General features: G+C 30.1%; 2 pseudogenes; one reads left to right on the top strand and one right to left on the bottom strand.

The window, feature by feature from the left end:
• Window positions 1-6,125: 6,125 nt before the first annotated feature.
• On the top strand, window positions 6,126-12,021 carry LOC149887980 (uncharacterized; annotated as a pseudogene).
• Window positions 7,091-9,124, bottom strand: LOC145188663 (uncharacterized; annotated as a pseudogene).
• Window positions 12,022-13,972: the final 1,951 nt, after the last annotated feature.

The raw sequence follows: 13,972 nt of genomic DNA, 5'->3' as shown, positions 1-13,972 counted from the left end.
CATACATACATACATACATACATACATACATACATATAATTTTAGTCTTAATTGAGTGGTGAGCCATTCTAGCAAAGGGCATCAATAACTTTTAAAATTGTCGTAGTGAAAAAACAATCTTTATAAAATCCGGATAAAAATTTAGCGCACAAGAAGTTAAAATTTTGACGTTTTCTCTAAAAGTAAAAAAAAAAAAAGATTTTTTAGTTACTTTAAAATGAAATTCAATTGTTTAATCTATTTGGATTGTAATTAGCGAAAAAAATTCATGCATACACATGCTAGAACTAATTTTTTTGAAATAAATAACCGAAGACAAAAGTCTGTAATATTTCCATTTTAATAAGGTTTTAAAGCAAAATTAATTAAGACTAATCTTTTGATCGTTGATGATTGATCGTTGAATCTGATGATCGTTGATATACTTTGATTCATCACTGAATACTACTCTTTTTAGCTTATCATAATTGATTTATAAAGTTCACTCCACAAGTATTGAACAATTGTCTCCGCAAGTCTTCAACACTATTGTTCGATCTGGTGCCATTAATAGGGGATCTGGCAGTAACGTTGCTTTCGGTCAATTAGCTTTTTTTTTTACAGTCTGTCTTGAGACGTGTTTTATGAGGAGGCATGTAAGTTCCTGTGCAATCTATTTTGCAGAGCACTTAGGATTTTCTTACGATTTGGTTGTTACTTTTATTATTGGTGATACTTGTCACACTAGGAGGTCTAGAACACTTTTAGTTCGCAGTATACCAGTTTCTATAATTCGTTATCAATGCACATAAACGGATCCCCTCCCTTCCCCAGTTGACAGTACTATTGAAAACACGTAGACGTAAGCCTATTATCCGATGTTTAATTTCTGAGCTAATTGGGTTTTTCCACGTACTTTAGCACAAATATTTTGCAAAATTAACCAAGTAAACTGTAGTGACAGTAAATTAAAATTTTACAAAAAAAATCAATTTCTTTAAAACTTTTTTATGAAAGAGGATAACTTGAATTTATATAATCGCTAAAAATCGCCGAAAAAGTAAAAAAGCAAACCGCATTTATCCATTTTTTTTCAATGTGTCGAGAGTTGTAAAAAACGTCATAATTATGCTTAAAGAGGAGTACCGAAAGAGGCTGAGCCATTTATTGCTAATTAAGGTAGTTATTCAACATTCTTTTCTATTGCTCTTAGAGAAGAAATTTTATTGAAAAAAAAAGGTACTTTTTAGAGGAGATATTTATTTTATGTTTGTTTAAAAAGAAGAAAAAAAACTTTAACAATTATCTTTATACTTAAAATGAAAATATGCTGATGCATTGGTTTTAACTCTCTTTTGAATTTGTGCTGTTGTAAGTTTACAGGTAGCATTATATATCACTGATATCGCTGATGTATTACTTGATATCATTATGTAGCATATCAGATTGTAAGCAATTCAAAATTATAAAGTTTACTGGCGAGAATTTGCGGTTTATAAAATATTATTTGTTTTAGATTTTTCGATTCAGAATGCAGGTTTATTCAATATTTTATTGAACAACTTATCGACGAAACAGCGTTGAGTGGCATGAAGAATTAAAATCAAAGTTTTATAATCCAGCGAGTCTCTTGCTTATTTTTTGATGTTAACATACATATATAGGCTGATAATAATAACAACCATGGATTGTTGTCATTACACGCCTATATACGCTTTGATATTGACTGAGTTCCCTTAAAAAAATTAAGACAATTTATTGAGAAAGTTAATTGTTAAAGTAACTGCTGTTTATTACGTGGATGTTACAGACAGCATAACACCCAAAAATGGTCTGGAAACAAACTAATAAAGTATTCATAAAAATGTTGATCTTATTTTCATATCCCGTTGTGTTAAGTATCAGACCATCACCTGTAAGACTAGTGTAAACAATGGTGTATACAAAAAAGCAAGACAATTTTGGTGCATTGGCTGTGTTATTTACTAATTTACATCAAAACTACACCTTAAATCCCCGATTCCAATTGCAGTTTAAATTTTTATCCTTCTAAATATCCAAAACTGAATGTAATTAAAATAAAGCTCATATAAAATAAATGTGTTTAAAACCTAAAGTTCGTAACAAGTAATGAACTTGTTTATATTTTCGAGTTTCAAAACAATTTTTTTTTAACAAACTAATCAAAAAACTGAACCGAGCAACGTTAAAGAAATGATCCTTTTGTTTTGGCTTAGGTAGTATTAAAAGTTTACGAAGTCATGTTTTCATTCGGACGTTGAGAAATGTGTTTCCATTCCTCAATGAATATCAAATAACATACTTTACTCAGATTTATTAAACTTCATATCAAAGAAGTATTGCCTACAAAAAGTATTTATTCTGAATTTTTAGAACATAGTGGGGTGTTTGGGGAAAGGTACTCCTGGTCTAATTCCAAATACACAGAAAGTACTATTAAGAAGGACACATATTTAGCAAAAATTATGCTAAACATTATAATTTTTTATGATCTCTTCATAAACCAAATAAGAAAATTATGAATTTTAAATGTTATAAAGTGTTTCGATTCAATTTTTAGAACTTCGATAATATGAAAAAGCGATAAATTGTTTTGGTGCAACAATCAATTAATTGGTGATTGTTTCAAGCAATAACGAAAAAATAAATAAAATTTCGAAAGAGTCTTTTTTTTTGGAAATACGAATTTTCAATAGTAGGGAAGACTGGGGGAACTTACTTTTTTTTTTTTTTTATTAACGATCAATATTTTGTGGATTATTATTTAAATGTCATTTGTATTTTTAAATTTTGATTCCCTGTTTACTTCATGTAACTATTCAATTCGTTTTTTTTTTTTTAAATCAAAAACTTTTGAATTTATGGAGAAATTTGTAAAATTGTGCACTTGGATCATAGACTTTACGCATGATTATTAATATACAGAGCTTTAATAATAGACAAAAAGTTCATTTAAATATTAAATCTTAATTGCTCTTTAATACTCAAACTCTTCGTTTGAGCGTGGAATATAAAATTTTTTATAACTATTGTTAAAAATTATTTCAAATATTTTGACCATACGCTAATAAATAGAGCTTTAACAATAGACGAAAAAGCCCATTAAAAATTTCAAAAAATTCATCAAAGCAAACTCTTCGTTAGAACGCGGATTATTAAATTTTGTATAATTATTGTTAATGAGTATTCCAAATTGTCTTTACCGAATTTACCAAATATGTACAAAATATTTATCTATTTAATTTACCTAATAAACTCAATTTCCCGAATATGCTAAAGAAACTTATTACGTAGAGTTTTACAGGTGGTTTATTACGTAGAGTTTTACAGGTGGTATCATCTGTAATACTTCTTATAATATCAAAAATTCTATAATATCAAAAGTATTCCGATTTTTCTTTCTTTACCAAAGCACTTTAAATAAAGTTATAATTCATAGTGACTTATCTTTGCTTTTATCAAAAAGTAACTTTCTTCAGGCCCAGTTGAATTATCACCTGGAAATCAGTTGAAAAGCTGATTCCCAAAGCTGGAGTGATCCAGTGAGAAGCAAATGCTGAGTGTCATTGTTTTCAGCGAACAGTCAACTGAGAGCTTAAGCTGACTGTTTTTTGACTTAATGAATTATTTGATGTGATGAAAAATACCATGTGCTTTTGGAGCCACTGATATTGGCAATGACAAACAGGGTTCCTGAAATAATTTGATTTCGTGTTCAATATCTGGGTGCAAAAGGTTGCGAGAGCAAGATTGCACAATATCTTTAAAGTGTTTGAAAGTTCTAACAAAACCAACTCTTGGTGTGATCTTTTTTTTTTTTCTCCTGGAGAAGATCAAGGTTGCTTAACAGTTTTAGATTCATTTTTAGGGAAATCACTTCTGTGAATTTTTGAATTTCCGATTTTCAAAGCATCAGAAACTGCTTAGAAATTTGCAATAACAGCAGACTTCAACGCTTTTTTTGTTAGCGATTTTCTATTATCTTCAAAAAAATTTTTGTTAGTGATTTTCTATTATCTTCAAAACACTTTTAGATGGTAGAACGTTTTAGTTTCTGCCTCTCAAATTCCAATTCATCATTTAAGATGTAACTTAAGATGATGTTCAGATCTTTACCATGAAAAAGCAAGACAAAACCAAGTAGATGAGCCAAGTAGATGAGCTACCCAGTTGTTCCTTCCAAAAAACGGTTTTAATAAGAGGCTCACGGATGACATTTTAAAGCTTCTTTGCTTGCAATTTCTTTCCTTTTGAATTGAAAATGAACTGCTCCAACTCTCACAAGAGGGGCTCATGGGTTTTTGGTTTACATTTGAACCGGTAACTTTCTGAATAGATGCCACACAAGCTGCAAGGGTGTAAACTTAAGTATGACTGAATTCCCCAACAATATTTGTAGCTTTCATATCAAAAAATGAAAGTTACAAATATTCTGTGTGGAATGGTCCAAGGAGAGCAAACATTTCGGTCAGGATTTTATTAATTCTCAGAAGCAATTTTAGCTCTGACCAAACCTGTGATATAAAATCAGATAAATTGTTGCGGTGAACAGCAATATTGTCATTTGAGTATAACAGTATTTATTTGTACTTGAGCTATATAAAAAGTAACAACAAAAAGTAACAGTAAAGACAATAGATATAATACATAAAATTAAACCTCACAAGCCAAAATCAATACAAATTGCAATTGACACAAATGGCAATGAAAACATAGCAATCAAAACAAACTACAATCAATAAAAATCATACAAATCAAGACAGAATTATAACTATGAATTAAAAAGTTTAAACACAATTCTTAAGAAATTTAAATCTAAATGAGCCAACTTAGTTTTTATTTTTTAACATAATATTATTTATCCCAACAGTTTCAACAAACAAACGCGATTGAAAACTGTCTTTGACTGGCATGAAGAAAAACTCTTCGTCTTCTTAAACTGCAAAGTTGCTTTTAGAAAAAGAAAACTGTTTTTTGCAATTTTTTCAATTTTTTTACTCAAAACTTAACAAAAAGTAGGAAATAAATTTAAATATTGAAACCTTTTTTAGAAAACTTTGGACTAATTTTTTTTTACAAAAAACACTTATTAGTGAAAATTCAAATACTTATTAGCGTAAATTTATTAAAAAAACTCCTTAGTTTCTGAACTTAGCAAAGAAAAATATCAACACCTTTTGTTAGGTACGCCTAAATCCAGATTTTACAGAGCCGTTTTTTTGGCCAAATTCTGTGACACGCTTTTTCAAGTTTGTTCAAAAGTTGCATGGTATGAACTTGTTTTGCTCTGTTATTTTTTAGAAATATGTATCAACATAGATATTTTTTGAATACTAGAATTATGGAACTTTAATTTTGCATGGATTTCTTTGAGTTAAAAATTTATTTATTATGAACTTATTGTTGTTGAAAATTTGCTTGTTTTTTGGACATCAAGTATATATCAAAGAAATGCTGGTTCATTTTTCTAATATATTCTCTCAATTTTAAAAACCTTTTTTCTTACTACCTGCCTAATTTCATTGATAAAAAAGCATACTCAGGCACCTTAATACTATACTCCAATTAGTTAAAAATTTGGTTGTTGTTTGGACATCAAGTATATATCAAAGAAATGCTGAGTCATTTTTCTAATTAATTCTATCACCGTTAAAACCCCTTTTTCTTACTACCTGCCAAATTTCATTGAAAAAAGCATACTTAGGCACCTTAATACTATACAAAAGTTGACATTTTTTAACATATTAAAGTGTTTTTTTAGACGCCCTTCTTGCGCCCTTTATACATCCTTTATATATGAAGACTCCACGGGAAGAAACGGCAGGGTCACATTTTGAAAATTTTGACATTTTACACATTCTAGCTTTATTAAACGCCAAAGCATAGTTTGTATTTGAATTCAAATCAAATAAACAATTTGATGGATATTTAAAGTTTGACGGAATGAAATCTCTTTTCTTCATTATACAAAAAATTACCTCCCCGAAAAACAAATTTTTAAGAATGTGAATAATGTTCGGCACTTTCTAAAAGACATCAACCAGGTTTACCTTCCTTATTTTTTGAATTATCGAGACTGATATTGATAGCTTTAAGTCCTTGTTTTTCAAAATAGTAACAGATGACTTGGTTGATGTAAGTTTAGTAAAAATGTCGGCTAATGAAAAACCATTAGAAATGCTAAAGAAATCCAAAAAACGAAAAAGTAAGGAAAGATTGCGTGAAAGTAAAAAAAAACAAAGACTAGCATCACATAAAACAGGACCTGAATGTAATTGTAAAAGGTTGAAATGCTTCGAAATTGTTAAAAGAGAAGATAGAGTTTCTTTATTAAGTTATTTTAACCAGGGCTGTGGAGTTGGAGTCGGAGTCGTGGAGTCGGAGTCGGAATCGGAGCTCATTTTGGCAGGAGTCGGAGTCGGAGTCGGAAATATTGTACCAACTCCGACTCCGGTTTAAAAAAAATCTCTCAAAGTTTCATAATTTTCATAAGGATTTTATAGATGTTACAAAACTACAAGTCCCAGGATGGTCTGAAAGCTGTAGGATATCCAGACACAACGGGAATTGTAGTTTGCAACAACTGGAGGACAAGGAGTTTGACATGTTATTTTTAGGCCTTTAAAACAGTGATAAGCAATAGGGTATTTTGCTGCTTATCACTGAGAATCATATATCACCTCCCTTGCGCTCTCCTCTACCTTCCCTTAAACCAGAGGATCCAAAATCGAGAAAAAACGGAGTCGAGAAAAATCGAGAAAAAACTCCGTCGGAGTCGAGAAAAAATCGGAGCTTCGATAAAACTTTGTTATAAATTAAAAAATTAAACTTTCTAGTTGATAATTAAACATTGTTCTTATAATTAATTTTTTTATTTTTATATATTTCGATTTATAATATATAATAAATTTTTTAAAAAATTATATTTTTATATTCCTTAGTACTTAAATATCTTTCTTATCGCAATCATTTAACAAACAAGTTTTATCTAATAAATGGCTTTCTAACCGGCATCGGTTAGGAAGAAGGCATGAACTTTCAGTTAAATGCCCTTCCGCGGTGCTCTGTAATTGACACTTCTTGGGGTACCTATAGTAAAAACTAAAAAAAGAATATTAAAAAAGTATTTATTCTGAAGATCTTTTAAAGTAATATTTTAAAAAGATGAAAACATTTATCATTTCATCAGAAAGTGAACTACGAAACTTTGTGACAAATCTGGAAGACGAGGAGAAAACTCTTTCTGCTTCCGAGGAAGTTGCTTGAATTCTGTGGATGGCTAGTTCAAATTTCAAAACTGCTTCTGATTTCACACCAGTTACTTCGTATTCTTTTAACTGATCGGTGAAGGTCTTGACTTTTTTTGGCTTTTTAGCTGTTGATTGATTTTGATATAAAACTTCTTGAATTTCGACAAAAAAAGATGTCGATTGTGATGGTTCTTCTTGTTTGCTTTTAGCGCGATCATCTGATTTTGTTTGGAGACTATTTTCTTTTGTTGCAAATATTTGATCAAATAATTTTGCAGCATAAACTTGAATATCTTTTTTGGAAGAGTAAAAAATGTGTGGTTTTTATTTTTAAAAAAATCGGGATCGTGCAAATAGCGACTTAATGATACCAACATAATGTTATTACGATTTTCGTATCTGGAGATTAACACCTCTGCAAAATTAGAACTGATGTCAGTTTCTACAACCTTCAATTTCCTTACTAACGTTTCCATAATGATGTCACACTCCAAAATTGTTGCATTTGGTTTTTCCAATCAGTCAGACAGCGATTTTAAGAAATCCAAGTCAATATCATCTAACATGTTTAAGCAGTTTAGTTCTTTGAGTGTTTGTTTTACAGCTTCTAAGCAGTCCAAAAATCTTTTGATCATCTGAAAAACACTGTTTCATCTAGTGCGGTTGTCGAGCAATAGTCCTTTGTCATGCGAAGATCCGTAAACTTTGTGTATTATTCTTTTAAGAACTTCATATCGAAACGATGAATATTTTAAAAACTTAATTAGTATTCGAAATTTCTGTAGACTTTTTTCGATATTTTCTTCATACTCAATCTCATCCTCCGAAAAGTCAATAAGAAACTTTCCTTCAGTCTCTCCATCAGTTTCCGTTTCTGTTTCAATATCCGATTCAGTTTCTTTGTTCAGAATTTTGCGACAATCCTTTTTAGGGTATATCAAATCACAAACACTCAAATGAATTGAATGGTTCTAGCAGATTTGATGTGGAAACTTAAATATGTTACTCAATTTCACCATCCAGCTACAGCCATCCGTAGTTTTACCTGCAACATCTTCATCATCTATACCGAATTCTTTTAATTTTTGCATTATTAAAATGTTTAATGTTTCGGCAGAACTAGGAGACGGCAATTTCACCATTCCTAAACAATATGTTCGGTCGTGATGAACATTTAAATTGTAGCATCTTCTACCTGTATTGCTACACCATTCGTCACCTGTTAGTCCAAATTTTTCTCCTTTTGCTTTCAATGCAGCCAATTCAGCGATCATTAAACATTTGGCTTCAGCATGAAACATCTTAATTTTTTTCTGAAACTGTGGACGCTGACTTGGGCAAACTATGCCCATATTTTTCAAAAAGCATTCTTAGTGCCTCAGATTGAGTTATGGACCTAATCGAGTATCCATCAAGAGCTGTCAACTTGGCAAGAAGATAGTTTAACGATATCTTAGTCAAAACTGTTCTGGAACTGGATGGTTTTAAATCTATTTTCTCCCAACTTTTGATGTGACCAATTAGGTCGTTTGTGCTGCTTCCTGGACAAGCGATTCTTTTTATGGCATTTTTTGCAATCTCCGTATTTCTTATCATTTACTACAACTTTATCAAAGTATTTCCACGCTTCCGAAACCATTTTTCTCTGTAAAAGAATATTAGACTTAAGGTGGAGAAAATTATTTTGATCATACGATATACGACATTATTGTAAAAAAAAAGTATTATATGTTTAAAACTTACCTCGTTATTTTAAGACCAGTTTTTGTATATATTGTAAATAATGATCTTGACTTTTTTTTGTAAAGGTAAACTACTAAATAGTTAAAATACATTAACTAATATCACACACGCATAATATTTTAAAAGTTACTGTTTACAATATCTTTGCTTAAAAATTAAAAAATTCTTGCTTTTTGACAAAAAAAGATTACTTTATTATGCATTACGTTTTATTATACCGCAACTGATTTTTGTGGATTTAAAAACTTCTATTATTAAAAAGATACTATTATAATCAAAAGAGTTTCTGAAATAGTGCAATGGAAAAGTACGAGTATGTTCTATTATATGGTTTGGAATAGAATAAGCTTTTTTCTTGAGGTTTTTTCCACCACCACCACCTGTCCCACTGTGCATTATTAATTGCTTTGCGATGTAAATTTGTGTTGATATTGAACAAAGAGAACACTTATATTTGGAAACAACATGAACTATTGTAACAGCAGCGTAGAAATAAAATAAGAATTTAATTATTTTACGAGTAAAAATTGATATTTTCTAAAAACCTTGTCGAAGTTCCCTCGAGGTTTCTCGATTTCTCTCGAACTCCGAAACTCCGAAAAACCGAGAAAAATCCGACGAGACGGAGTTCCGAATGGATCCATTGCCTTAAACTATATAACTTCATGATCCCCTAACTCCCGACTTAAATTGTCTGACACTGTGCTACATATTCTTAGTAGAAAGCTAGGCGTGCCACCACCAAGCACCAAAGAGTTGCTCCACAAACAGAAAGACTGTAAGTATTCAATTAGCTTTGTTTCTCTGGAGAGAGAGAATATTAGAAAATTAGTGATTGAAGAAGCTGTTAAACAAATTAAAGAACTTAATAAATGTCTCAAGAGACGCTTTGTGTTTCTTAACAGAGTGAACTATTTTGCAATCAATGTTTGATTCTTTTTTGAAAAAAATGAAGCAGTTACCAAGACATTGGCAGTAAAAGACGCCAAAACTAATCACACCAGCGAATTTCTTCAGGTCTTAGTAGAAAAGATTCTTAAAGAATATGAACTTAAAGAAGAACAAGTTCTTTCATGTTTGAAATATTGTCCAACTGACATTATTTCAAACATGATTTTGACAAATTCATAATGTTATTAGCGACTGCATAAGAGTTTATTGCATAACAAGAGTTCAGAAAAGTTGTTTGTTCAGAAATTGTTTTCTTATAAATATTGTTTAAAGCACTAAGTGGTTGGATTATTTGTAGCATAGTGATGAAATAGCCAATGTTAACATTTTACTACAGTTATTTGTTGTTAAAAACAAATAATTGTAGTAAAACAAACAACTATTTGTTGTTACAAATTGGTTACTTATGAAGGAGTCGGAGTCGGAGTCGGGAGTCGGAGTCGGAGTCGGAGTCGGAGTCGGTCCATGATAAAATCAAGGAGTCGGAGTTGGAGTCGGAGTCGGAACAGCAGCTTACCGACTCCACAGCCCTGATTTTAACTCTCTAGCCAGCAAGGATGCTCAAGATTCGTATCTTGCTAGTTTAATAACTTTAAATAATGTTTCAAGAAGAAGACCACGAAATATCGATTCAAAAGGTTATAATAGCAGTTACAAATATAAACTTTTTATTACAAATCAAGAGGTAATAACGAGTGAGAATTCGTTTGTTCATGTTTGCTTTTCTGCATTTACTTCAATCTTTGGGATAAAGAAGGGAAGATTGGAGACAATAAAAAGAAGTCTTTTAACCACAGGCAAATTATAATTTTTTATTGAATACATTAATAATTATAAAATCTTTTTTCTTAATGCAAGTTTTCAATAACATTAATCTATATAAAAATTACGTTTTTTCATTATATAGGTCACTCACCCCACGATCAAAGAGGAAAACACAAAAATCATTATAATAATTTTACTCCTGAACTTAAAAATAAGATATGTGATCACATTTCTTCTTTTAGAGGTCGAGAGTCTCACTATTCTCAAAATAAAACTAGGCGACTATATCTTCCTGAAGAACTGAATATTACCAAGTTGTTTAACCTGTTTAAAATCAAGTATGGAAATGATAAATTGTCATATGAATCTTATCGCATCATATTTAACACTAATTTTAACATTTCTTTTGGGTACCCTAGAACTGACACTTGTTCTAAATGTGATAAGTTTAAAGTTAAAATCGAATCAATAAAAATTGAACTATCTCTTAATTCAGAGTGCAAAAAGCTTAAACAACAATTAGATGAGATAGAATTGGCATTTTATTCATTTAATATTCACGTGCTTTCAAGTAATGAAGTTTTTTTGTATTGTTATGATGAAACTATTGCTAGAAAAGGGGCTGATGAGGTAACGTCAATGTTATATGATTTTTTTAGGAAACATTTAGACAAAGAAATTCGATCTGTAGAGCTGTTTTGTGATTCATGTGCCGGCCAAAACAAAAACTATACATTAATTCGTTTTATGGATTTCCTTATTCATGAAAAAAAAAAGGTTTGACTTCATTAAAGTTATTTTTCCAGAACGCGGACATTCTTATATGGAGTGAGATAAAGATATGGGGTTAATTAATTGCAAAACACCTGCATGTATTCCATCAGATTGGATTGACACATTCAGAAATGCTCGTAAAAGACCCACTCCATTTCAAGTTGTAGAATTGATGCAAGATATGGTAAAAAATATAACTGATTTTTTAAGACCATTTTATAAGAAGAAATGTCCAATTCCAACACGTCCTCTTCGTGAAATTTGTTTTAGAGGAGACTCAACTGGCATTATATTTCATCGTGATTTATGGAATGGGTTATTATTAAAAACAAATTTAAAAAATAATAGGAAGATTGCTATAAAAGGTGAGATCCCAATTCTATTTAATGCAAAACTTTGTATCTCCGAGGCAAAGTACAGAGACCTATAAGTGTTAAAAAAGTCCACATCCAATACAGAGTTTTATGATTCTCTGCCTTACAATCAAGAGCTTGTCGAGGCATTTCATGAAAATTTTGACTCTGAAGATGATGAATAAATAGACGCCTTTTTTCATTTGTAGTTTGACCTTTCTTTTTTCTTTTTTTGTTAATGTTTCTTGAAAGATTTTTAAAAGTTAATGTTTTTTCTTTCTCTGAATTTAAACTGAATCAATTTATAAAATTAATAATCACAAGATATTGAAATATTGATATTAAGATAAAAATTGAGAATAGACATAAGTATTAGTTTTTTAGTTACATTTACCCATAAAAATTTAAAACTCATTTGTTATAAGGAAAGACTCCCTGCAATAAATACCTGTTTGTACATATAGTTTTGTGAAAGAAAAGTGACATCTGTATGGCCAAAGCTTTAAATCTTAGAATTAAAAAGAAAAATTGCATTTTGTCATCAACAACAAAAAAGTATTTTTAATTCATACTGGCCCCAAGACTGTTTTAAGGTCGATACTAGGTTCCAGTGGTGAAGTCGGTTGATTAAAAAGGCTCCTGCCTGATTTTATTTACAAGCTAATATAAAATAATTAAAACTTTAACTTTTCACTTGATCTAAAAACTAAAAAAGACGTTATACCGGGGAAAAAACGGCAGAATCCAAAAAAAACTTCACTTAAAAAAGAATGTCTAAAATGAAAATTATTGCACTTAAATTGAAAGTTTAACTTTAATTGCATACAAAAATGGTTATTTTTGCAATATACTTTAAAAATCCACACATTTTTCCTAAAAATTTAAAACCTATATAGGCTTAAAAGGTTAAAAATGAATTATCTCAAAACGAAAAAATGTGACCCTGCCGTTTCTTCCCGTGTAGTCTTCATATAGATATTGCCCTTTGTAAGACCTTTCTTTTGATACCAAGTTGTATGTATTTTGATAAGAATTGACTAAGTTATGACAATTTAATTTAAGTAAGATTTCAAATTTAATCACAGTTTCTTTAAGAAACCCACATATATAAAAAAATCAGTACTTAAAATGCTATAACTTTTTGTAGAATTATTCAAATCTGATAATTTGTTCACCTTTCAAATACTGAATTGAAGACCTTTCCAATGATATATAACAATTTAGTGTTTGATCAGTTTAAAAATTTCATGTCACGTACCTACTTTTGTTAAATTTAATTTATTCACAATAAACATTTTATAAATTATTCTAATGCTTAAAAACTTTTAACTATATATGCAGTTTCAGGCGACATCCGTATATATTTTAACTCCATTTTGAAATACATGAAGGCTTATATGCAGTTAAGACGAAATAGTGTAATATTAAATAATTTCGTCCAATTTTAAATATATTATGCATATTTCATTAAAAATTGCATACTTCATTATAAATATAATATTATTACGTTATACTCAGTACTAAAAAAAAACAATGCATCAATATTCAACATGTCTACAGTTAGTTATATGTTTATGCTTTTTAATATTTATTTTAGCTATATGCATCAACTGAAATAGAAAATATTGAATTATTTTTTTGAAAAAAATTCAGAGATAGTTAAACTCAAAAATTGAATTTTCTGAAAAAAAGAGTGAAACTCAGACACCAGAACCATTAATATCCGGACGGTGAGAGGTGAAGTTTGAAGATTGCTGCATTCCGACAAGTTCCGCCTCCAATTTCTCCTGGGGACACTCAAAAACACAAAAAGCATAAAAAATTTGTTGGAAAACAAGGGCTGACACTCCTTACACTGGAAGAAGAATTGGGATTGATAATAAACATAATCAAGCAAATATGCATAGTAGGAATAGTGAATAGCAGCCAACTATTCTAACGAAAATATATTTCCATCATGGAACAAAATCTTATCACCAAAAGAACAATGCTACCCCGCTCCAGGTGCTGTAAAAGTAACAAAGACATCAGCAGAACTTAGTTCACGTGATCTTTTTTATTTAACTGCTCAACAATTTGATGCAATTACAAAAGACGTATCAAATCCAGTATCCAGTATGCGGGTGGTTCTAATGT

The sequence above is a fragment of the Hydra viridissima genome, unplaced genomic scaffold (assembly GCF_058129835.1).
Source record: "Hydra viridissima isolate aposymbiotic clone 2 unplaced genomic scaffold, HvirCarnegie_v1 scaffold_5, whole genome shotgun sequence".
In the NCBI taxonomy this organism is placed as follows: Eukaryota; Metazoa; Cnidaria; class Hydrozoa; order Anthoathecata; family Hydridae; genus Hydra; species Hydra viridissima.
This window is presented reverse-complemented; position numbering and strand designations above follow the sequence as displayed.